This window comes from Tamandua tetradactyla, chromosome 16 (genome assembly GCF_023851605.1).
Source record: "Tamandua tetradactyla isolate mTamTet1 chromosome 16, mTamTet1.pri, whole genome shotgun sequence".
NCBI classification, from domain to species: domain Eukaryota; kingdom Metazoa; phylum Chordata; class Mammalia; order Pilosa; family Myrmecophagidae; genus Tamandua; species Tamandua tetradactyla.
Genome location: NC_135342.1, coordinates 72,934,019 through 72,960,818, shown reverse-complemented (window position 1 = coordinate 72,960,818; position 26,800 = coordinate 72,934,019). Strand labels below are relative to the sequence as shown.

General features: G+C 42.3%; 2 long non-coding RNA genes across 2 annotated transcripts in view; one reads left to right on the top strand and one right to left on the bottom strand.

Moving 5' to 3' along the window:
- Positions 1 to 1,993: 1,993 nt before the first annotated feature.
- The window catches only part of LOC143659799 (uncharacterized), a 34,808-nt gene continuing 10,001 nt past the window's right edge, over positions 1,994 to 26,800 (bottom strand). The window contains exons 2-3 of the long non-coding RNA XR_013163752.1: positions 24,695 to 24,871; positions 1,994 to 2,580 (exon numbers count right to left, since the gene is read on the bottom strand). This is a non-coding gene — a long non-coding RNA (uncharacterized LOC143659799). The remainder of the gene's footprint in view (positions 2,581 to 24,694; positions 24,872 to 26,800) is intronic.
- LOC143659796 (uncharacterized) overlaps positions 19,011 to 26,800 on the top strand; it is a 26,328-nt gene continuing 18,538 nt past the window's right edge. Inside the window, exon 1 of the long non-coding RNA XR_013163749.1 lies at positions 19,011 to 19,184. This is a non-coding gene — a long non-coding RNA (uncharacterized LOC143659796). The remainder of the gene's footprint in view (positions 19,185 to 26,800) is intronic.

Below are 26,800 nucleotides of genomic sequence, written 5' to 3'. Positions count from 1 at the left end.
TTATTAAAAAGAGAAGTTTATTAAAAGGAGATCGTGCAGGTTAGAGAATTTAATGCAGATGTGTCCAAGGGAGAGGTATGCACTGAGTGGAATGAGCCAACTTGTTTTTGTTTTTGTTTGTTTAACATTTTTTTTACTGTGAAAAACAACATATATACAAAAAAGCAATAAATTTCCAAGTACATTTTAACAAGTAGATATACTACAGATTTTAAAGTTTGGTATGGGTTACAGTTCCAAGATTTTTCATTTTTTCTTCTAGCTGCTCCAAGACACTGGAGACCAAAAGAAATATTAATAAATTGATTCAGCAGTCATACTCATTTGTTAAGTCTTATCTTCTCTGTTATACTTTTCCTTCTCTCTTTTTTTTTTTGTGTGAAAAATAACACATACAGAAAAAGCAATAAATTTCAAAGTACATTGCAACAATTAGTTGTAGAGCAGATTTCAGAGTTTGGTATGGGTTACAATTCCACAATTTTAGGTTTTTATTTCTAGCCACTCTAAGGCACTAGAGACTAAAAGAAATATCAATAGAATGATTCAGCAGTCATACTCATTTGTTAATCCCTACATTCTCTGTATTACTTCACCTTTGATCTTTCTCTCACTCTTCAGAGGTACTTAGGCTGTGGTCTTTCTAACTTTTTCATGTTGGAGGGGGCTGTTGATAATTGTGGAGTAGGGGGATGCAAGCAGTTGGTGTTCTGGAAACACTGGCCCCTCTGCCTTTCAGGATTTATCTGGTCCAGGTACCCATCTAGAAGTTGTAGGTTCTAGAAAGTTATCCTAGTGCATGGAATTGTTGCAGAATCTTATATATTGCCCTAGATGTTCTTTAGCATTGGCAGGAATGGTTTTGGTTGGGTTTGGCAAGTTATGATAGTAGCAATGTCTAACTACAGTTTGCATAAGAATGACCTCCAGAGTAGCCTCTTGACTCTATTTGAACTATCTCAGCCACTGATACCTTATTTGTTATACTTCTTCCCCGCGCCCCCACCCCCACCCCCACCCCACTTTTGGTCAGGATGGCATTGTTGATCCCATGGTGCCAGGGCCACACACATCCCTGGGAGTCATCTCCCACGCCACCAGGGAGATTTTCACCCCTGGATGTCCTGTCCCAGGTAGGGGGGAGAGCAATGATTTCACTTACAGAGTTGGGCTTAGAGAGAGAGAGGCCACATCTGAGTAACAAAAGAGGTCCTCCAGAATTTAGGCATACCTGTAAGTAGGCTGTTTCTCCACTGTATATATAAACTGCACAACAGCAAGCTTCAAGATCAGGGTCTTGACCTGTTGATTTGGATGTCCCTAAGGTTTGACACAGTATCAAGGGTTTCCCCTGTTGCAAAGTTTAATAGTTCCATAATTTTTCTCCTATCCCTCAAGGGACTTTGCCAATACTTTTTGATTATCTGTTTAATATACTCTGGGATGTGTCCAGGCTAGGTGGGGCCACTTTTTGATGTCTACAATACTTCCTGCAGCCAAGTGCTTCTTAGCAATATACATGCTCCCCTGTTGAGAAGCAAGATGACCTGACGAGATGGTACGTTAATGCATGTAGCCTGACTCTCCTGTGTGTGCCAAATGTCCTCATGCCCAGACACGGAATAGCATGCTTTTTCTGAACAGGGGGCATGGCACATTTCAATAGGGTACTGTGAAAAAGAATCGGTCTTCATCCCCTTATACCATGGATCCTCTAATTCCCTGTCCATTCTGGATTAATCAGTGTCTGATTTGTCCTCAGTAAGTCAAGGACTCTCCACTTTGTGTGATCAACTCCAAGTAGCGTGAGCCACAAGGAGGAGCACAGGGGTGAGACTGAAATCTCAAATGCAGCCTGCATTGGCCTGCATGATCTGGCTTCTCCTTCTGCCCTCTCCAAAATCAGGGGCTGCTGCTTGACACTTGCCCTTTGCCCTCTACCCACAGTGCTTTCTTCCCATCTAAATACCTTCATCCAGGCTGTTCCCTTTGACCAAATTTCTCCCCATTCCTCCTTGTCCCGGTTAAGATCTAAGCCCAGTCAAGACTAGTCTCTCAGAGCCCAGCATAAATATCAGTCTCTAGAAAGCTGTCCCAGACCCTCCCCTCTGTTACAGCTGAGTTAACACCTTCAATGTCTCCTTTTAGCTTTTGTCTTTATTCTTGTTAAATAATTATTTGAAATTGTAGTTTGTATTTGAGTTCTGCTTCACCCAATAGACTACTGATAACATCAGGCAGGGACTGTGTCTTAGTCATTGCTGTGTCTTTAGCCTGAGGCTGGGAAAAAACAGGTGCTCAGGAAGTACTTGAGTGAACGACTGCTCCCCAAAGAGACATGCAGACACTCATCACCTAGTGTGCTCTCAGATGCAAGTGATGAATCCCAACTGGAAGTGGCTTGTACAATGATGACGGAAACATATTACATAACCAGAATTTCAGAACTCTTGAGTGCTTTCAGGGCTGATTAATGCAAGGACACATTTCTTTTTAACTTTCCAGTCACTGTTCTCCTTAGGACTTTGGCGTGTCCTCTTGGGCTGACTCCATTCCTGGTTCCAGATGACTGCCACAGGCCTGAAGTGAGAAGATGACATACAGAGGTAGAGAAGTGGAGCATCCCTTTCTTGTCTCCCTGTTTAAGAATTAAGGAAATCCTCCAGGACAGGTCACATGCCTGCCCTTGAACCAATCTCTGGCAAGGGGAATGCAATTCTGACGGGCCAGGGAGGGGTTCAGTTCCACCTAAAGCACATCTGACATGTGAACCAATCATGGCTGCCATAGCAAGGAAGAAGCCAGGTGTGTATCTGATAGTGTGATGCTCAGATGAGGAGGGGAGAAACGTTTTCTAGGGTAGGCATCCAAGAAGTTCCTCTACATACTCTTACTGTGCACTGAGAGGCCAGTAACAGGAGGTCATTTGAAGAAATATTGGCATCAAAAGTACCATGTGCGGCCATGGGAAAAAGCACTGTTTGCTTTAAAAATATTCATGTTTTTTTCAGAGTCACTTAGATGGCAATTAAGTCATCAAGATATCTACTCAATAACTCATTGCAGTTAAAAAGTTGATGCACATACTTACCTTCATTGTAATTTAAATATTAGTGGTCTTATTTTCAGAAGTCTAAAAGTGAGATTATACAGTAAGTAAAATAAATATCAAAAGGGTTTTTTTAGAGCTATAAAACTGAATTACTTTAAAAACATTAACCATATTTCATTTATTTTTCATAGCGGAGTACTGTTCTTTAAATTTACCAAGTAAAAAAATAAATTTTGCAGTAGAAAGCTCCTTGAAGATCTCTCCCATCTTTCTTAGTAATACCTGAATTTCAGAAGTGGAAAATGGTTGGAAATGGGGGAATGATGGTACTTCACCTGGGGACAAATGTCTTAAATAACAGGAGTGGGGAGCTGACTCAGTTGGGGATAAAAATCATGGGGGAAATTTGGGAATAAGATTGCTCTAAATTAGGACCTAGCATTTTTGAAAGTAGTTTGGGATATGGCACACTCACAGGAGAGGGTGTTTTATCCCGCTGAGTGGGAGTGGGCATGCAGGTATTTAGCACCTAATAGTCTTGTGAATCTCTGCAGGGTTTATACTTATAGATAATATAAACTAGAAAAGGGCCTGGGAATTGAGAGAAAGCCAATTTCCAAGAGCAAGATCAACTTTATTTTGCAGTATTTCAAGTAGAGAAGACCCATCCAGAGCTGTGAGCATGACATGCCAACTGATACTATCCTAATGGAATTTAGAGTATTTTCTTGATCAAGAATCATGCCTGTTAGGACCAGGTAACCCCAGAGGACACAGAAGCATCCCTGTCCTTAAGGGATAAAGGCAAAGAATTAATCTATTGCCAGTGTCTACTTTCTCAAATTGAGATGCCCAGACTGTGCTTCCTAAACTTGCAATTTCAGACTCAGCTTGTCCCAGGAGATGACTGAGGCCAGTTAAGTCTCACCCTTCATTACATCATTTTATACAATTGGCCCTTCCTCAACTCTCCTCCCCTTGCTTCTTTGCTTAAGTAAGGTTTACTGATGTTACCTGGAGTAGTCTACATTTTTCTTGCTGTGATCTTAGATACCACAGGCCCCTAATTTATCGTGTGTTTTTTAAAAATAAAAACAACAGTCCATGTTGTCTTCTTCTAGCTTGGATTTTAGCACACATGTTTAACTGCTTTCATTATATAAAGTTTTGTATCCAAACGCTAACATAACCTAGGTGTGAAGGGAATATCAAAAGCTTTTAAGGCTACAAATAACAATTCAAAATATTTTTATATAATAACAAAAATAGCAATAAATAACATTTATTTTGAGTATTTACTAAGTATTTGTCATGAGTCAGGCATTATTAGTGGTTTACCTAGATTATCTTAATTGATCACAGATATGAGCAAAGGAATTTACAGGCTGCTTTTAGGGCTTTAAAAATATTTTATAGCATAATTAGAATATTTATATTCAATAAGCAGGAAAAGATCAAGAGAAATGTATAATGTAATACAAGATAATATAATAGAATAGCTTAGACTAATCAAAAGAACTAAATTTTTAAATTGATGTGAGAAAGCTGGGCCATGTGTGCTGGTTTGAATCTGTTGTGTACCCCAGAAAAGCCAAGTTCTTTAGTCCTCATTCAATATAGCTGGGTGGGATCTTTTTTTATTGTTTCCATGGAGATGTGGCCCATCCAGTTGTGGGTGGTAACTTGATTAGATGGTTTCCATGGAGATGTGTGTCCATCCATTCAAGGTGGGGTTGCTTACTGGAGCCCTTTAGGAGGGAACCATTTTGAAAACAAAAAAGCTCAGAACCAATAGAGCCCACATAGTCAGAGATCTTTGGAGATGCAAAAGGAAAACGCCCCTGGGGAAATGAGGAGAGAAAGCTAGCAGATGTCACCATGTGCCCTCCCAGTTTGAGAGAGAAACCCCAAACTTCATCAGCTCTTTCTTTGGAGTTAAGGTATCTTTTTCTGGATGCCTCAATTTGGACGTTTTCACAGCTTAGAACTATAAACTTGCAGCTTAATAAATTCCCCTTTTTAAAAGCCATTCCATTTCTGGTATATTGCATTCTGGCAGCTTTTATACACTAAAACACCTCCAATGGCAATAAAAAATGTCAACTGTTATTTAGGATGAGGCAGTGCTTAGCAGCTGAAGGCAACCTGGGGGACGAGAATCCTGCACTCTTCGGCGCCATGGCAGGAGCTATGCTGAGTCCTTGGCTCCAGCCTGCCTCTGGGAAAGGCCACCCCTCCAGGGCCACACTGTGCAGAGGTTTACAGGAGGCCTGCTCCACCCCTTCCTTCCCTGTTAGGAAATGATGCCACTGTGCTCCCTGCTATCAACTCTAACTACCCCACAGCTAAACCTAACCATTCCCCCTATATCAAATCCACCAGAAGGTCCTATTGGTTCTGTCTGCAAAATAAATCTTAAAGCTAATGGGACCACTTCGCTCCATTTCTTCTCCCTTCCACTCTGGTGGCTTGGGCCACCATCAATCTCTTGTCTGGTTTCTTCTGCTGGCAGAGTGATCCATTAAAGTATAATTCAGATCATGCCACTGCCCTTCTTAAGATTGCTTCTCATTGTGCAGCAGATAAAATCAAGGCTTTTGCTCTGGCTTATATGCTCTGATTGACCGGGTCCCTATTTGCCCCTCTGACTTACCTTGTAGCATTCTCACCATCACTAACTACACTGTAGCCTTTGATTTCTTGTCAGTTTCTAGAACACACCAACCTGTTTCCCATTCCCAGTGTTTCAGCACCAGTTCCTTCTGCCTGGAATTCTATTTCCTAGATCTTCTTCATGTGACTTGTTCCTTTACACAAGTCACATCTCAGTTCAAATATTAATTTATTAGAGACACTTTCTCTAAGCACCTTGAATAGTATGAATATTTGAGGTTATGCTGTGGTAACAAACATCCCCAAATCTTAACAGCTTATATCCACAAAGATTTATTTCTCACTTATGCCCATGAACATCGGAAGTCCGCTGAAGGCTCTGCCCCACATTTCCTCATTCTGAGACCCAGCATAACAACGCAGCCGGTCTTTCATGTGATGCTAGTTGCCCATTGGCAAGGCTGAAAGAAAAAGACTCTGGAGGGCTTCACAATGACAAATTACATGTCACTTCTACTGACAAATCATCAATGGAATGAGTTTCATGATGCTCCCCACCCAAAGGCACCAAAGAAATGCAATCGTGCAACATGCCTGGCAGGCAGAGGTTCGAAAACATTCAGTAAACAGCCCCAATGACCACCACGCCACCCCTCCTGCCATTTTTAATACCTTCATCACCCTCTTTATTTCCTTCATAGGAAATCACTTTGAGACATAGCACTATGAGAAATCTTATTTATCACCTATTTGATTTTTTTATTGTCTATCTTTCTCCCTAGAATTTGAGCTCCAAGAAACAGCACTTGTCTGTCTTGTTCCTCTTCATAACCTCAGTGCCTGGTGCAGTGCCTGGTACACACTCGGAGCTCATTCATTCATTCACGCTGCCCATATTTATTGAGTATCTACTACATTCCAGATACCATTTTGGTGCCGAGAGTCCCACAGTGAATAACATAACCACAAATCACTACCCTTATGGAATTGAAATTTTAGTGGAGGATTCAGAAAGTAGACCAAATAAGCAAGGGTTAAAAAGTGGTAAAATGGAAGCAATGAAGAAGGGAGGGAAGGGAGAGAGATTGGGTGGCAGGGGTCTAGATTTAAATATAGCTGATAAGGGGAAGCTTCTATGGAAATGTGACGTTTGAGCAGAGCCCTCATATAGTTGTGCATTCATCATCACAATCAATTTTAGAATATCTTCATCACTCTAAAAAAGAAAAAGGAAAAAGAACACCCAAAACATCCCATACCCCTTATCCACCCACTATTACTTATTTATTTTTGTCTTTATTTTATTACTAATCTGCCCACACACTGGATAAAATCACAAGGTTTTCATAATTACACGGTCACACGATAACTGCTATATAGTTATAGTCATCATCAAGAATCAAATCTACCAGGTTACAGTTCAACAGCTTCAAGTATTTCCTAACTATTCTAAGGAATATCTATATAATGCATAAGAATAACCTCCAGAATGACCTCTCAACTCTATTTGAAATCTCTTAGCCACTGAAACTTTATTTTGTTCCATTTCTTTTCCCTCTTTTAGTCAAGAAGGCTTTTTCAATCCCACAATGCCTAGGGGAGGCTCATCCGTGGGAGTCTTGTCCCATGTTACCAGGGAGATTCACATTTCTGGGAATCAAGTACCTACATGGGGAAGGTAGCAGCTGGGTTTTAACAACCTTTAGGGAATTCTGACACAGGCTCAGATTTGAGAACCACTGCTCTTCATGCTTTCAGCCCAAGTCCCCACCACTGGGCTCTAACCAGCCAGAAGTGACTACTAGCCCTTAGCCAAAGAGACCAAAATGCATCTTCCTATCCTGACTGAACCCTCATTGGTCTGCCCAGGAAACTCCCAGTAAGTCTTGGAGATACATTAGGGTAATACCTTCCTCCCCTAACTACCTCCCTCCCCTAATGGATCTCACTCATATTTATTTCAGACAGATTCTCAAATAAGCCAAAGCTAGTTTGCCCTTGCTCCAGGGCCTGAAGTATAGACACTTCACTTGTTAAAGATTTTAAAGATAAGCATCTCCTTATTAAGAGTTTTACTTAAAATTATAGGCTACTGGCTCCCAGCAGCCCCCATCTGTGAGACCACATTAGAGAAATGCAACTCAGGGGTACCAAAAGCTTCCACGTGTCTCCAGAAGCCATCCCACTGCCTTTCTCCTTGGCTTATTCAGCTAGCATTTGTTGAGTACTGACGTTCAGTGCTAAGGAGGGGACTGAACCAGATAGATGCCATCCCTGGGTTCTTGGTGCTTGCAGTCCTAAGAGGAGACACTAATAAGGTAGACACATCAACATATGAACACCTTCATGTGAAAAGTGCCATGAAGGAAATTTTTGTGCATTGAATTGTGTCCCCAAAGAAGATATGTTCAATCCAAAACCCTAGTGTTTGTGAACGTGACTTTATTTGGAAATGGGGGCTGTGCCAGTTTCCCCCAGAAAAGCCACGTCCTTTAATCCTCATTTAATTTTGCTGGGTAGAATCTTTTTTATTGTTTCCATGGAGATATGACCCACCCAATTGTGGGTGGTAACTTTTGATTAGATGGTTTCCACGGAGATGTGGAAACACCTTTCAAGGTAGGGTTGCTTACTGGAGCCCTTTAAGAGGGAACCATTTTGGGAAAAGCTGTAGAGCCACCAGAACTGACAGAGTCCCAGGGAAGCCATTGAAGAGGCCTAGAGAGAAAGCTAGCAGATGTCACCACATGCCTTTCCAGCTGAGAGAGAAACCCTGAACATCATTAGCCTTCTTGAACCTTTCCCTGGATGCCTTAATTTGGACATTTTCATAGCCTTGCCTTAATTTGGACATTTTCACAGCCTTAGAAACTGTGAACTTTCAACTTAATTAATTCCCCTTTTTAAAAACCATTCTGTTTCTGGCATATTGCATTCTGGCAGTTTATAAACTAAAACAGGGGCTTTGTAGATATAATTAGTTAAGATGTAGTCATACTGGATTAGTGTGAACTCTAATTCAATATTAGTGGTAACCTTCTAAGAAGAAGGAAATTCAGACAGATACATATGGACAGAGAGAAGGCCTTGTGATGATGGAGGCAGGGATTGGAGTTCTACAGACACAAGCCAAGGGACACCAAGAATTGCCAACAAACACCAGAAGCTGGAAGTGGCAAGGAAGGATCCTCTACTTATGGCCTGTGGAGGTAGCGTGACCCTGCTGACATCTTCTCTAGGTTACAGATCTATGAGAGAATAAATTTCTCTTGTTTTAATCTACTTTCTCACAGCAGCTCTAAGAAACCAATACAGAAATGAGCAGGGTTCTGATATAAGAAAAACCTAAGGGGATTGCTTTAATCCAGGTGGTCAGGAAGGTCTCATTCACCAGATGCCCTGTTGTTTGCTAAAAGACCAAATGACTGAATGTGTAAATGCTTTATTCTCACAGCATTTCAGATTGCCTTCATTTCCCTTCTTCTGGTTTCTGCAGATTGCATCTCTGAGAATCACTAGGTAACCTGATACTAACGTCAGCTGTGACTGCATTACCTTAGGCACATGGCCTTGAACTGGCAGCTTAATGGACATATTCCTTGTTTAGAGGGTGACTCACTGTATTATTCAGGGTTCTATAGGGAGCCAGAACCACCAGGAGATATCTGTGAAAATGAGATTGTATGAAAGTGTCTCACTCAACTATGGGGATGTACATATCCAAATTCCATAGGGCAGGCCGCAAGATGGCAACTCCACTGAAGGTCTTCAGTGACTGCCCCCAGGAGAGTCTGGCTGGCTGAAGTGGAGATTGAAATTCCCTCTTCTGACTTCTCCTTTTAAAGCCTACACCTGATTGGATTATATCTCTGATTGCTGAAGACACTCTACTTGTTGATTGTAGATGTAATCAGTCATAGACGCTATGCTAGTTTGAAAGTATTACGTACCCCAGAAAAAAACATGTTTTAGTCCAATCTTTGTGGCCACAGCTGTTTCTTTTAATTCTAACTCAATACTGTAGGTTGGAAACTTTTGATTAGATTATCTCCACAGAGATTTGACACACCTAATTGTGGGTGTGGCCTTTGATTAGATGGAGATATAACTTCCTCCATTCCAGGTGGGTCTTGATTAGTTTACTGGAACCCTTTAAAAGAGGAAACATTTTGGAGAGAGCAAAAAATGAGAGAAGCCTCAGAGCTGACAGAGAGAGCAGATGTAGAAGTCTGGAGAACAGTTACTTCAGAAAACAGAGACATGAATATTTGGAGATACTTAGGGTCCAACAGACATTATCATGAGATGTTTAGCAAGCCACAACCTGGAGAGAGCCAAGCCATGAGATGAAAGCCAGCCCCAGAGAAGCAAAGTGAGGAATCCCTACAAGAACAGAGGCTGAAAGCAATGGAGAAGAGGAGCAAGGGACCAGCAGATGCCAGCCACGTGACCTCCCAGCTGACAGAGGGGTTCCTGACCCATCAGCCTTTATTGAGTGAAGGTGACTTCTTGTTAGTGCCTTAATTTGAACACTTGCACTTCCTTAGAACTGTAAATTTGTAATTTATTAAATTCCCCTTTTAAAAAGCCATTCCTGTTCTGGTATATCACATTCTGGCAGCTTCCAAACTAACATAGATGCAATCAACTTACTGATGATTTAAGTATACAAAATGCCATCATAGTAATGGTCAGGCGGGTGCTTGCTTGACTGGACAACTGGGCACCATTACATGGCCAAGTTGACACATAAACCTAATCATCACACTCACCAATTTGATGGACCCAATTTCAAAATATGCGGGTAACCCCACCCTGATAAAAATGGCAGAGTGAGAAGCTTCAGAGCTCTGTTCCCTCACAGAAACCTTGAACAACGAGCAAGAACTGGCAGAAATATCTTTCTTAAAGCTCTCGAAAACCATAAAAAGACTGCAGTAACTGAGCAAGCACCAAATCACGAAAAAGGCCACTTAAAAGCAATAGGATCTCTGGGGCCCCCTGGCTGGTGTCTCCTCCACTCTGTACTTGTTCTGTATGTGCAGTCAGGTACCGTGCACAGATCCCTGGTCCCAGTTCTGGAGGAGCAAAGTAATTCCTGTGCCAATCCTGGGAGCAAGTACATCTGAGGGACTGAACCAGGACACTTGTCACAGGTTCACTGTCCCAGAACTTGTCCTGCATATAGAGGAAGCTCACAGAACTCTCCTACAAAATGCTATAGAATAGGTGTCAAGTTAGAGCTTCCTGGGACAAGGGATTGTTGGCAGTAGGACATACAATGCAGTGCCAGGGACTATAAGGGACTATTTCCTAGGGAATAGGAGACATTTGAATCCTTGTAAATAGTGAAAATCCTAGAGACACATACCCAAGACAAGACATACACAAAAAGGATCAGGGAGAGTCCTATGCTTTGGCCTGGAGCTATTCTATTCTCTAAACTCATTGTAAGGAAAAGCACTGAAGGAGAGCCCTTTCACAGGTTAATATGCAAAGACTGGGAATGAATATATGTATATTTTTTGTATGGGCGGTCACCAGGAATCGAACCCAGGTCTTCGGCATGGCAGGCGAGAACTCTGCCATTGAGCCACCATCGCACCACCCAAAAACTGAGAATAGTGCTTGCTTTTTTTTTCCCTTTTCCTTCTCCTCCTTCTTTTTGTTTGTCTGCCCCCAGCCTTCAAGGAAAGCTCTGTCATAACACTAGTTGGACATAAGCTTAAGGAACAAATGACTCAGTCTCAATTCCAGAGATGATAACAAACTAGAACACACTTTCCTTAGACCTTCTTTGGAATTCTTCAGTGGGACCCAAACTCTACAAAAGATGCTTCCCTCCTCTCCGAGGTGTACTCCCTTGCTTCAGTGGGTCAATAAATCTGGTTCTGTGGGACTACAGGCTGGTTCTTAGTGAACTTTGGCTGGTGGGATAAGCTAAATTATGCCCCCCCACCCTCATGTCCACATCTTAATCTCAGAATCTAATCTTAGTTTATGTGGCATGGGAACTTTGCAGATGTGATTGCTAAGGACCTTAGATTACCGTAGATTATCCAGCTGGGCCCAGTGAAATCACAAGGGTCCTTAGAAGGTGGTTCTTAGACAAGGGTAGGAGACAGACAAGGAGATGTGACAGTGGAAGCCAGAAGGCAGAGTTATGTGAGGAAGGAGTCACACACCAAGGAACCCAGGTGACCTCTAGAAGCTACAAACGGCAAGAACATAGAATCTCCCCTGCAGCCTCCAGAAGGAACCAGCCCTGCTGACACCTGGCTTTAGCTCTGTGGGACTGATTTGGGGCTTGTGACCTCCAAAACTGTAAGCTAAGAAATTGTGCTGTGTTAAATCACTGAGTGTGGGGTGATTTGTTACAGTTGCAATAGGGAACGAACAAAGCTGGTTCAGCTGTTATAGGACCTGTGCTGGTTTGAAAGGAAGTATGCCCCATAGAAAAGCCATGTTTTAATCAAAATCCCATTTCATAAAGGTAGAATAATCCCTATTTAATACTGCATGCTTGAAACTGTAATCAGATCATCTCCCTGGATGATGTGATTTAGTCAAGAGTGGTTGTTAAACTGGATTAGGTGACGACATGTCTCCACCCATTTGGGTGGGTCTTGATTGGTTTATTGGAGACCTATAAAAGAGGAAACGTTTTGGAGAAAAAGAGATTGAGAGAGAGCAGAACGATATAGCCACGAGACGCAGAGTCCACCAGCTAGCGACCTTTGGAGATGAAGAAGGAAAATGCCTCCCAGGAACTTCATGAAACAGGAAGCCAGGAGAAGAAGCTAGCAGGTGATGCCATGTTCACCATGTGCCCTTCCAGATGAGAGAGGAACCCTGACCGTGTTCACCATGTGCCCTTCCAGATGAGAAAGAAACCCTGAACTTCATCAGACTTCTTGAACTAAGGTATCTTTCCCTGGATGGATGTGTTTGACTGGACATTTCTATAGACTTGTTTTAATTGGGACATTTTCTTGGCCTTAGAACTGTATACTACCAACTTATTAAATTCCCCATTTAAAAGCCATTCCGTTTCTGTTATATTGCATTCCAGCAGTGAGCAAACTAGCACAGGACCTCAGTTTGCTCACCCGTAAAATGAGGATTTAACAGTGTCCGCTTCACAAAGCTGATGTCTGGGTGATGAGTTATCCAGTGCTGAGAACAGTTCTACATGTAGCAAGAACTCTCAAGCATTTTCCTAGAAATTGGCCTGAAGCCTCTCTCAGGCAGGGTTCCATGAGAAAATTAAGCCCTAGGGAAAATGATCGGAGTGACTATTTTCCCCTTCCTTCCAAGGATGGTACATAGCTGATACCATTCTAGATAAATAAGGGAGAAGTTAATTCATTTTTCATAAAGTAGGGGACTTAGTGCTTAGTTTTTTTCAGGGAAACTGAGAAGCACTCAACAGAGAATATAAAGATGAACAAGGCTCCCTGCGCTCTGCAGCTCATTGTTTCCCCAATTTGACTGGCAATAGAGCAAAAACAAAACAAAATTGATAGAAATAGAGCATGATCACAAATGTAAATGACAACCTGGGCCAGGCAGGATGCTAGGAAGAAAGTTTAAAAAATAAACAACAAAACTACCTGTTCTAGTTTGCTAGCTGCCAGAATGCAACACACCAGAGATGGATTGGCTTTTAATAAAAAAATAAAGGGGATTTATTTTGTTAGTTCTTCAGAGGAAAGGCAGCTAACTTTCAACTGAGGCTCTTTCTTACGTGGGAAGGCACAAGATGATCTCTGTTGGCCTTTTCTCCAGGCCTCTGGGTTCCAACAACTTTCCCCGGGGTGATTCCTTTCTGCATGTCCAAAGGCCTGGGCTGAGCTGCGAGTACTGAAATGAGGTATGCCGAGCTGCTTGGGCTGTGCTATGTTGCGCTCTCTCGTTTAAGCACCAGCCAATTAAGTCAAACATCATTCATTGTAGTAGGCATGCCTCCTAGCCGACTGCAGATGTAATCAGCAACAGATGAGGTTCACATGCCATTGGCTCATGTCCACAGCAACAGAACTAGGTGCCTTCACCTGGCCAAGTTGACAACTGAATCTAACTACCACACTACCCATAGCCAACACTCCAAAAGACCCACTTGAAGCATCAATAATTATTAATTGCTCCCCAAGTGATTGGAAGCTGCAGCCAGGATTGAGAATAATTGCTGTAGGGGCTGGAAGATGTACTAATCTACCTGCTCCCACTGTTTAGACTAGTACCTAAAAAATAATAGGCAGTCAATAAAGGTTCAATGAGTGAATAAATGGACGGACATAAATATACATGAAATAATAATGTAGCTCTTTGGGTAATAATTAACCACATCCATGTTTCTTGAATATAAACTAACTATATCAATGCTGGTTTTTTCTAAGTTAAAATTGAGCAGACCATCTTTCTTGCTCAAATTATGCCAATTGCTGCATCTCTGCCAATTTTCTTTTCTTTTTTTTTTTTTTAACAACGTGTGAGTTCATGTTTAACTCACCAGCTAGCAATCCATAACTTTTTTCTGTCTAAGCAATTAATAAAGTCAGGAACTTTCTTCTCTAGATTACCCTACATTATCTTTGGAAAACTAAGCCTTTAGGAAATACCACCAGATTGAATCCGGAACATGAGCCACACAGTTCTTGGTAAACAGATTAATCATCTGAAAGGCTTGTTAAAACACAGCTGGCTGGATCTCATTTTGCAGGGTGACGGATCAGGGGGCTGCGTTGGAGGGTGCCCCTGAGAATGTGCATTTCTATCAAGTTCCAGGCCACGGTGCTTCTTCTGGTCAGGGCCGCACGTTGAGAACCACTGCCCTATACTAAGGTTTCTCAACCTCGGCATTATCAGCGTTTTGAACTAGACCATTTTGTCTCTGCAGCTCACTGTTTCCCCAATTCAGCTGGCAATAGAGCAAAAACAAACAAATATGATAGAAAAAATAGAGCACGGTCACAAGTGTAAATGACAACCACACCGGGCAGGATGTCCAGCCTCCTGTTGGGAAGAAAGTTTAAAAGATAAACTACAAATTTTTGGTTGTTTGTTTTCTGGGTGGGGAGCGCTGTCCTGTGCATTGTAGGATGTTTGGTGTTATTTCTAGTCTCCACCCAGGAGATGCCAGTTGCACACTCCTCCCCAATTGTGACAACCAAATACGTCTGCAGACATTGCCAAATTTCCCCTTGGGGGCAAAAACTGTCCCCATTTGTGAACCAGGGTTCTACAGCATTTCCTTCTACTGTTTGACTTTTGGATTCAATTGCTAATATATATTTTCACCCTGGGCTGGGGAGATGACATTATAATAATGAGAGTTAATATGCATTCGGTTTTTAATAATGTACCATGCACAGACCAAGTGTTTTTGCATATAGTAACCAAATCAATCCCTATAATGAACTTTCAAGTAGGTATAAATATTATTCCCATTTTATAGAGGTAGGATCTGAGACGGAGTGGATAAGACAAAACATGTTGACTAATCACTATGGATCAAGATCTGATCGTATGTTATGTGATTTTAAGGCATAAGAACCTATGGAGCAGGCATTATTATCTCCATTTTAAAATGGGAAAGCTGAAGTTGTATAAGTTAAGGCACTTTTTCCCGGCTGACACATCCAGTAAATGGTGGAGCTGGATTTCCAGCACAGGCAATCTGGTTCTAGAACTTTTTCTCCACCTTTGTGTACATTTTTTGCTAGAACTTACTTTGGGAAACAGATGGATGAGGAGGGAAGCTGGATGTGATCATTAAATAAGGATTTGGGTGTGTTCCGTGTTTCAATTATCCCTGTGGTCCCTGAATCCTCTTTCAACTTGATAAAAGAGGGGATGTAGTTAAAATGCAAGTCTACGAGATAGTGCCTTGGTGGAAAGAGTTCTTGCAGTCAGATTTATACAGAGACTCCCTTTTCTCTAATCCATTTCAGAGCTGGAGAAGTAGTGGTAAAACAGGGAATAACACTAACATTGTCACATGCCAGACTCTGTAACAAGCATTGTATAAGCACTAGCTCCAGCTCATTAAATTCTGGCAAGAACCACCATGAGGTAGGTAGTGAGAGACTGAATACAAAAACTGACAGTATATGTGATGGAGCTCTGACTACAAACATTGCTGCAACCAGCCCAGGAAGCCAAACCACAATCTCTGCAGCAATAGAACCAGAACATTCTAGACTTTGCCCGCCCTCATCTCTGTTTCCAACTCAGAAACAACCAGAGAAAGACAAATATGCGCCCCAAATCACTTACGCCCACAACCCCCAACCAGGGCCCACCTGAAGCCGTCGCTCTTTTCCCAGTAAAGCTTCCCCAGTCACCTGCCTCCTGTGAATCTCTGCTAAATGTAAGGGAGAGTGGCCAACTCCCTTTCTTTAGCAAGCTCTGAATACATAGCCTTTATGTTCTCGTTTGGGTGGTCTTCATTTATTTTCGAAGTTTAGAACCCTTTTACTGAAAAGGACACGGAGGCACAGAGAGGCTAGGGAGCAAAATCTCGCAGATGTTAAGTGTCAGAGCTGGGATTCCAGAGCAAGCAGTGGGTCTAACTGCTGGGATTCCACCTGCCAATATATGCAACATAAACTGGCCTGAGGCTTAGAGGAGAAAGCTTCAGGAGATCTTACATGACCTGTGATGGCTAAGTTACAGGGTTACACTTACATACAGGCTGCCCTGAGTTTGTTGCCGTTATTGTTTTAAGGAACAAATCTGATTCTTTGAAAAGACCATTGATTCCCAAATGTCTGGTGCTTAAGGACCACGTCCTGCCTCGTTCCAGAGGAGTCAGAATCTCCAGGGGAGGGTTCTAGAAAGTTGGAAAATGCTTCCATGACTAGATTTGTAAGAGGTGCTAAACTAAAATCAACTGGGGCGAAAGGGCAGCTCCTCTTCCCCAGACCTAGGGTAGATAAAATGTAGGTAAGGGCAATTGCTTTGTACAACTGTAAATTAAGTGGAGGGGGTTCCGGTGGATGTTTTAATGGATGTGCTACAGACTGAAGATGTATTTGCTTCCAGGGTGTTGCTACATTCCAAGAAGCAACTCCCTGACTTTAGAATACTGAGAGAGGAAATAATAGGGTGAGGCCATGACTGTGATTTAGTTTCATTTTTCTAACAACAGAATAATGATTAATTTATAATTAAGAGGAAACTATGGAATCAGGACTTGTGAAAATTGCCAATTTGCAGGGTAGGTATTTTTTTCCCATTTTTTTCTTATGTAACATCTATATAATATAAAAGTTCCCATTCTAATCATTTTTAAGTTTACAATTTGGTGGTATTAATTACATGAATACCTCTGATCTTTCTGTCTCTGTGAATCTGCTTATTCTTGATATTTCATGTAAGTAGAATCACACAATATCTGCCTTTCTGGGTATGGCTTATTTTAGTCATCATGATATTTTCAAGGTTCATCCATGTGTAGCATGCATCAGAATGTCATTCCTTTTAACGGCTGAATAATATTCCATTGATGCATATACCACAGTCTGTTTATCTGTTCACCTGCTGATGGACATCCACCTTTGGCTATTGTGTAATTTAGTTTTATAAAGTTATGAACAAATTTTCCTACAAAGGCAAATATAAATTTGCCATAGGTTAAAACAGGGACAGGAAAGGGTTAAAGGGAGTGGAAAAGATTTGCAGTTTTCTTTTTTGACTTCCTTATGCATTGGTGAGCTACAGTAAGGCAAATCTGGATTTTAATTTCTCTCTCCAGCTCCTCTCTCCTAAGGCAAGTCACTCAGCCCCTGGAGCCTCAATGCCTGTGCAAGACAAATCAGCTCAGCTACCTTGTAGGATCACTGTGATAATGAAGAACAAACTTTTACAGGACCTCATCACAGGGAACCAATACAGGATTTCTCATACCTCTACTTTCTTCTGGAGTTTAAAAGTCTCCCAAACTTAAAAAGCAGTGCCAATCACCCCTAAATACTGAACAGTAGAAAGATACCCAGTGGCGGCAAGTTAGGGAAAGAACATATTCCTAATTCTGCCAGCGGAAGATCTGCGTGGAAAGGGTCTCATTTGAAAAGGCTCCACTGAGAATGTGCTTCTTTTAATGAGGGGACTGAGAGCCTCTACGCTGTGTGGTCCCTGAACCAGCAACAGCAGCTTCACCTGAAGAGCTTGGGGAAAATGCAAATTCTCAGGGCCACCCCACAGCTAAGAAGGAGAATCTAAACTTTAAGGATATCCCAAGTGATCCATGTGCACATTGAAGCTAAGAGCCACTGCCTTAGCAATCAGTGTCCTCCACATATTTGAGAATAAACTTTTCATGCTAGAATAGTTTTAGATTTACAGAAAAGTTGTGAAGATGGTACAGAGATTTCATAACACCTGCCTCCCTACCTTATACACACCCAGTTTCCCCTATTATTAACATTTTACATTAATATGGTACCCTTGCTACAATTAATGAACCAATATTGTTATGCCATTATTAACTAAAGCCCATCATTTACTCAGATTTTCTTAGGTTTTACCTAATGTCCTTTTTCTGTCCCAGGCTCCCACCCAGAATGTCATATGACATTTCATCATCATGACTCCTAAGGCTTCTCTTGGCTGTGACAGTTCCTCAGACTTTCCTTTCAATTTGATGATGTTGACCGTTTTGAGGAGACATTCTAGAATGACTCTCAGTTGGATCTGTCTGCTTGTCTCACGACGAGGCTGGGCTTGTGGGTTTTGGGGAGGAAGCTCACATCATACCACATCCTATCAACGTGACTTAGCGCTGCTGACGTAGACCTAGGCCACCTGGCAAGGTAGGGTTTGTCCAGTTTCTCCACGGAAAAGTTGTTCTCTATCACGCCCTCTCATCCCACCCATCCCCAGCATTCCATACTGTTTTCTTTGGAAGGAAGCCACAAAGTGCAGCCTTGTGTTCTGCCTCCTGGAAGGCAAAGTATCTACACACATTATCTGGAATCACTCAAGATGTTTTCTTTGGGGGAGGGGTGGGGGGGCGGTGCATGATCTGGGAATCAAACCCGAGTCTCCTGCATGGAAGGCGAACATTCAACCACGGAACCACCCGTGTATCCCTAGTCAAGATATTTTTAAACATGTATTTGTTTCTCTGACAGTTCCTTAAATGTAATCATTTTAATACATGTTTTTAAATGTGTTGAGGGCAAGTAAGAATTAAAAAAACAAGGCATAGTTCTCCCAGTGGAAAATAAGGGAGGGACTTCTGCTTCCCTTTTTTTTTTTCAGCCTTTACTTTAGAAAATTTGTGATTATAAATTCTTTCTCTGTCCCCCTGAAATGTATGTACATCTTTTTTTTTAAGAGTAAAGAAGCCCCTGGCACATTTCCTGACTCAAAAATATTTACTCAGCTACTGGAGTCATTTCTTTGAAGTGTAACCTTCAAGGAAGAAAACGCCTCAACGAGCATAATAACTTCTGGTGGCTGTTGGCTCCATTTCGCACATCCACGGCTGGTCATGAAGATGTGAGAAAAAATGGTGAGAACACTATGTAACGGGTTCTATGCACTGAGCTACATAAAAAGGATGAGCTTTCTTTCTGTCTTTATGATCTCTTTAGTGGATTATCTGTGACTATCACATCTGAGTTGAATGCTTATTCAGCAATAAATTTGTTTTGCTTTTTCTACTTTGTGGAGAGGTATTCTGGGTTGGGAAAAGATTTCATTTTTAATTCTATTTACCCCCCAAATGAAGAGTGAGGAAATGGTGTTGGGAGTAGTTAGCATTTTCTCCTCACTCCTTTCTCCTGAACCAACAGTACAGGTGACACATTTTTCTCTGAGCTGTGGGCACTTAAATAGGCCACAGGCTTTGGGGTAGAAACCAGGTTTAGCTGTTTTTTCAGAGTGGGCAAGGCTAGCTAAAAACGTGGGGTCTGCCTACCTTTTAAAAATTATTGGTGTGATTTTTGACATTTCACTCTAAATTGGATCATAGTTCAAAAAGGGATCTAAAGCAAGTCCAGTCATAAATGGCTGGATGCTGTCACTGCTTTTTTATGCCTAACCCCCCGAAGCGCTGCAGACATTACAGGGTAAGCCCCCTCCCCTCGCATGATTCGAAGTCCAGAACCTAGTTTCTGGATTTTCAACAGGGCTCTTGAAAAAAAATAAAAATAAAAAAGCTCCCAGGGAGCTTTTAAGACACAGCAGCATATCTGGGCTCCATTAAAATCAACCCTGGAGGTTACCACGTGCAAAGAAGGGGATGCTGACGCCCACGCCTGCCTCTCCAGCCACCCCTACCTGGCGCTTCCTGCTTCTCTGACATCACGCGGCTGACACGTCACCTCAAACTGGTCCTTCGCCCTGCCTCCGCCTCTCTGCAGTGGGCCCCTCCACCTGAAGTTCTTACCGTCGCCCCTCTCACCCCTGTTGCTGCTTTGCTTCCAACACGGCTGCGTTACTTCCTCCCAAAGCACCCCTAACCCTGGCAGGTTAGGCGTTGGCCCTCCTTTCTGTTTCCAAAGTGCCCTATACTACGGAGGCACCTAAGAGCTCAGGGGGGCAAAATCCCATTCGTGCGAAAAGGGAAGAGCACAGGTTTGTGAGTGAGAGGTAAAGCATGGAGGTGGCTGAGCCTCCCTCCTAACCAGTCTGCAGGGAAGAGCTCAGCACAGCCAGCGGCACACGGTAGACTCTCAATAACTGTGAGCTAAGAATAAGTATTCTTGGACCAGAAGTTGGTGGTCGCCAAGTCCAGTATTTTTCAATATTGCAAAAGTCTAGTAGTCAATATTTTAGGCTTAAGGGACATGAGGTTTCTGTGTCACTGTAGGGAGAAAGCAGCCATAGAAGCCAGTAAGTGAATGGCTGTAGCTGAGTTCCAATGACATTTATTTACAAAAACTAGGCAGCTGGCCCGACTTGGCCTGTGGGCAGTAGACTCCCGTTCTGGACATAAACCTAAACCAGTGATGACTGTCTTTGTGCCAAACTGAACATTATTGGGGATGTTTGGGCTTTTTTCTGCCTATATTGAATTATTCCAGGCTCTGTGTTAGTTATGACATTCATCTCAGTTGAAAGTCTATGTATTTACTGTTCTGTCTCCCCCACCCTGCCCCATCCCCATGTATGTCTGCTCTACTGTACAATTTAAACCTTGGCAAAAAATAAAAATAACTACTTCCTTAGTCACTTACTGAATATATTAACAAAGTAGTTCTAATATTACAAGTAAAAAAGGTAATTAGTTATTCTTAATGAATGTCCTCCCTCTAGTAAGCAGATCCTGTAAATATATACTTATAACTTCGAAGATTTCATTGGCAATTGCAGCAGTGCAGTAGATTTCCAGCAGGGGTAACTGTATTTTAAAATTCTATTCTTTAAGCTTCTATTCAGAGCCTAAAGAAAATTGCGCTTTATAGGTACTTATATAAAAGTGTCTTTTAAATCAAGTCATTGCATACCTCAATCCTTTCAGAGCACCTTCTTTCTATTTAAAAACTACTAAAACATTTAACAAATTCTTAGCTAAGTCATGTTTTCATTTCTCTTGGGTATATACCTGGGGTGGAATAGCTGCGTCATATGACAACTCTCTGTTCAAACTTTTGAGGAACTGCCAGATTGTTTTCCAAAGTGGCTGCACCATTTTACATGCCCACCAGCAGTGTTTGAGGGTTCTGATTTCTCTACATCCTTGCCAACACCTCCCTTTGGGAAGGGAATAGTAACCTCAATAGCTGAGAAAGGAAATATAATCAGACCCTCTGTGATCTGAAGATTTAAAAAGGAAAAAAATGCACACTTCCTAGTGTGTAGAGACTTATCCTAGTGTGTAGATAAGAGGAGGGAAGGGAAGGCTCTGACTCAAAGGAGCTGAATGCAAAAACCAGTCTTGCTCCTGGAGCCGGCCGGCCCCTTGGTTGGTGATACTGCACAGTGACTGAAAGAATTGAGCACCAAGAATAGCAACCCCAGGTGTCCCACCACGGACCTCTGTGGAGAAGCTTAATGCTGAGGAGTGGGCCTGCTCTTCCTTGAGGACACCCATGCCAGGTCTGCCGGGGCAGCCCAGGCTCACTGCCAGTGCCAAATGACAGGCCCCCTTCCCCCCACTCTAGATCTGGTTAGCTCTGCCTATATCATGTGCCATAGCAACATCCTGGACCAGCAAGAAGCGGGGGGAGAGATAGGCAGCTCACATCCCAATTCTCCCTCTACCTGTGTTTGTATTAGCTTAGTGAATCACTTTCTATACTAGATTCCTTTTCCTCTAAACTGAGTGATGCTCAGAGAACTAGCGTTATGGAGTCAAACACATGAAATCTCTTCATCCTGAGACTCCGAGGGGAAGAAATGGAAAGATTCCTAGACAAAGAGCAGAGTTAAGGGTTAATCATTTCTTAAAGCTCCAAACAGGGCATGGTTCCCACAATGAGTAGAGAAAAAGACTTGAGTTTGAGAAAAGTAATAGAACAAAATGGAGTTACTATGGCTAAGAGATCTAAAATAGTGTTGGGAGACCAAATAGTGTCAGGAGGCCAAAAGTTACTCTTATTCATGTCTCAGCCAGATATCCCAAGCTGCCAAGGCATGCAAAACTAAAAGCAACAATCATTTTGAGGACATCTGGACTCTGTGAAACAACTACAGGATAAAGAGATCTGTAAACTGTCTAACTCAAAGGACATTTGGAAAGCCCAAATCTCCACCCATCATAATTCTTTACAAACAACTTATGTTGCCTCCTTTTCCTTCTCTTTCTTCTCTAAAAACCGTTGCTTGGAAGCCCCAGGATGGGACACTGCTTGCGTTGCTACCTGAATCTGGCTCCCTGAATTGCAATTCTAAGACCCCAAATAAACACTTTTTGTGTCCTTGCAATTTCTCAGTCAACAAGATAGCTAGTAGGCTCCAGAGGAGAAGAGGAGTTCTTTCTTGTAAAGAAAGAGGGGATCAATACTTTCATCAGCTATGAAATTGCTAGATGAAGTCTCAAATTCTTGGCGTATCACCAGATACTAAGTGCCAGGCTTCCCAGGCCAGGTAACCCACCAATCCTTTATGGAGGTCCCCTGGAAGATCCCACCACCAGACTTTTACCCCTAAAAGCCAGTAAGGCCCAAACACTTAAATAATAGAACTGGTCCCCAAACTCAAACTTCTGTAGTCAGTTGTGGCACTCAATTTTATGTTGATGGGCTACAGGCAGAAGCAATTTTAGCAATTTTCCTGGAGACCAGAGGCAGTTCAATTACCACGTTGTTTTTGTTCCAGCTGCCTGAGGCTCCCAAAGACAATCCTCTCTAGGACTTGACAGATAAAAACTAATCAGGACTTGCTAAGGAGAGACTTCACATGAAAGGATAATTTCAAAGGAGGGAAAGAGACCATTGCAATTGGGGAGGAAGACTATTGCAATAAGGAAAATGCTTTGGCTATCGGATCTGCAGGCATCTCAAGGGTTAGGCCAAGAAAGGGTTTTCTTTTTACAGAGAGAAGTGAACAAGGCTAGAAAGAACCAGGAGGCATGGAGAAGCAGGGAAGAAGGAGGCAAGGGTGGACTGATCACAGAGTAGAACAGAGAAAGTTCCATGCTGAAGCGCCTGTTCTCTGAGGGGGGTCCCTTAAAGTTCAGGGACCTGGAAGAAGGAGAAAAGGGTAACCAAAGTTGAAGTAACAAGGATTTTTTATCAAATGATCAGTGGGGTCAAGCAGTCTAGCTAATCATTTATGAAGGGAAGGAGGGGAACTTGGGGGGTTTGAGTCCAGCCTCATCATAGGTAAACCAGGGGCTCCCAGGCATCTTATCTAAGTCACATAGGGAAGGGCGGTCCTCCCCAGTAAACTGTTTTCTGGAACACAAAAGGTGGGGGGTTCCTTAACCTTAACCAGGCTCTGGTGACACTACCCATCAAGACGAGTGAGTGTGGAGGCCAGACTTGCAGTCTCCGGCCCGATCCCCTGTGACCCGTGTAAACTCCTGTGGTTCCTAGACAGCTCGTGAGGTGGAATGAGCAAGGAAGGCTTTAAGAGCAAGACTTTTCAGATAAAGCAGGTGGGGGGGCGCCCAAGCAATTCATTTTCAATATGAGAGTGTGCTCTATTTGCACCCCGTTTGTGAAAGGCTCATGTACATGCCAACTCTGGGTTTGAACTCCTCTAGTTATTGCCTAATGTGTGTAAGATGGCAGGTCAGTTACTAGAAGAGAGGGTAATGGATTCTTTGACAGATTTTACTAGAGATGATCTGTGTTTTGCCAAAAAATTGAGTATTTCTGGGTCATGGTCCCATTGTGCTCCTTGCATTCACCCAAATTGACTAGAGAAGTCCTCCCCATGCTGAGGACTCAAGCCAGTGAGTTGCAATTGTGCAGCCAGCTAAGAAGGTCACCTTGGCAATAGATCCTGGAAACCACTTGGTAAACAGGCTTCCAGAGGCTGAACACACTTCTCTGTGGACCATAAATGAGCTAATAATCAACCTTCCTAGTTAGAACTAGAGTGAGCAATATCTAGTTTGCCAGAGCTGCTGTGACAAATACCACAAAATGGGTTGACTTAAACAACAGGCATTTATTTTTTTTGTGGTTCCAAGGCTAGAAACCCAAAATCAAGACACCGATAAGGCCAGGCTTTCTCCTGGGGCCAGTAGTGTCCCGGTGATGGCCGTCCTCTCTCACTTGGTCATGGCCCAGGTTTCCTCCTGTGGCTTTCTCTGCCTTCTGGCTTCTCCCTGTTTATGGTTTCTAATGACTGACTGCATCTCCATTTCCTCTCTTTGTAAGGCCCTCAGTAATATGGCTTATCATACCCTGACTCGAGTTGGCCACACCTAAATAGGACTTGGAAGACCCAATTCATATATGCGCCTATACCTTAACTAACAATCCATTTTCAGAGGGTCCTATTTACAGAAAGGTTCACACTCATGGATATGTGGATTAAGCTGAAGAGCATGACTTTAGCCAGGGTACACGATTCAGTCCACCACAGCTGGGAATAACAGAACATGAAACATGTCCCGTGGCTTACCTGTCTCTGGCCCAGCCTCATGACAGCAGCACGGGTCCTATCAGCAGCACAGGATTCTACCACATGATTTGGACTGAGCTCCAGCACAGAGCAGGTCTCCCCATGGGAACCATTGGCCACTACAATGATTTGGGGCCAGTCCAACACTACCACCTTCCTCGCAGCATCATCTGTAATCTAAGACACAAAGACAGGCTGAGGTTGAACAGAGCAGCATCAACATGAATACAAGCACGGATAAATGAACCATGGTGGTGGTTTTCAACTATATTTTCTGTCGCTGCTGTAAGGCAGTAACAAACAAGCAGGCTTATTATTCTCTTGGTTGTTGTTACTACTCTAACCATAGTGTTAATATTCCCAATAATTTAACTCTTAGGATTATAGCACAATTGAGGAGCTAATGACTATGCCAGGCATTATGCCAAGAGTTTTGTACAGATGCTTGAGTACATGATCTCAGAGTTTTAAGATTCCAATCCTAGTCCATAGGGCAGCTGCACTGCAGAGTTCCAGGGGACACCATTCAAACTGCAGACAATGTGAATAGAGTTTGCCTGCTGAATTGAGCAGTGCACAACCTATGCTACCAAATGCTGATGGCCTGAATAGCTTTTAAGTTCTGTCTCAGTCCAAAAGTTGTACGCATTACACTCTATCTTGCTATGTCTAATTCCTGGGCAACATATCAATGTAAATATAAACAAAGCTTCTACATAAAACCTTCTCAAAACAGTAATGTGGTTGCTTTTATGGGACATTTTTGTTGCCCTGAAAGGACTGAAATTTTATTTTTTTTGTGCTTGGGTTGCTAATCTCTTGTCATCTATGTACAAAATGTGTGTCATTGTTATTTTTTTCTCTATGATTGAAAAATAGTCTAGGAATATAATACTCCAAATTTGTTATAATGCATCTGTTTTTTCTCTCCTCTGTATAACTTTTTGGGTATCCATTTATAGAATGTTTTCCTGCAAAACAGAAGCTAAGCCTACTTATAATGATGCCTAAAAGTATCCTCCCCCCCCCCACCAGAGAGCCTCTTTTGTTGCTCAGATGTGGCCTCTCTCTCAAAGCCAACTCAGTAGGCTAATTCACTGCCCTCCCCTCCTACATGGGACATGACTCCTAAGGGTGTAAATCTCCCTGACAACATGGGTCATGACTCCTGGGGATGAGCCGGGACCCAGTATCATGGGATTGAGAAAGCCTTCTTGACCAAAAAGGGGAAGAGAGAAATGAGACAAAATAAATTTTCAGTGGCTGAAAGATTTCAAATAGAGTTGAGAGGTTCTTCTGGAGGTTATTCTTATGTATTAGACAGATATCCATTTTTAGTTTTTAGCGTATTAGAATAGCTAGAAGGAAATACCTGAAACTGGGATGTATGGATTTTTGTTTTGTCTTTTTATTTCTTTTCCTGGAATGATGCAAATGTTCTAAAAATGACCATGATGATGAATACAAAACCATGTGATGATATTGTGAGTTATTGATTGTATACTTTTGATGGACTATATGTACATAATACCTCAATAAAAATATATATATTTTTAATTCAGTGGATATACTTTCAAAGGGTTGAATTGGATATTCTGTAAATACATCTCATCTTATGGCTTTCAATGCTGAACAGTAGCTTTTATTCTAGCCAAAGTGGTGGTAAATAATTTCTTCACCCTTGACAGCTGCAAAGGTTAGGAAAATGTTCCAGATGAATCACAAGATCACGGTTCTGATACTGGAAAGTCATTCTCTCTTACGAAAATGTCTTAGCTTGTCAGGCCGCTGTGACAAATTCCACACAAGGGCTTGTATTTGACAAGAATTTATAGGCCCATGGCTTTGAAGGTTAGAAGACTAAAATCAACTTATTGGCAAGGCCATATTTCTCCCCAAAGTCTGTAAGACTTCTGGTGCTGGGCTGCCACAGTCCTTGAGGATCTTTGGTTTCCACCTCTGCCTCCCTTCACGTGCCCATCTCTCTCTCTCCTTCTGTCTGCTTCTCTGGTCTTTCTAGCTTCTGGCTTCTCCCTGTAGGTTTCTCTAACTGTACTTGAATTTCTTCTGCTTATACAGGACTCCAGTAGTATAGGTCAAGACCCA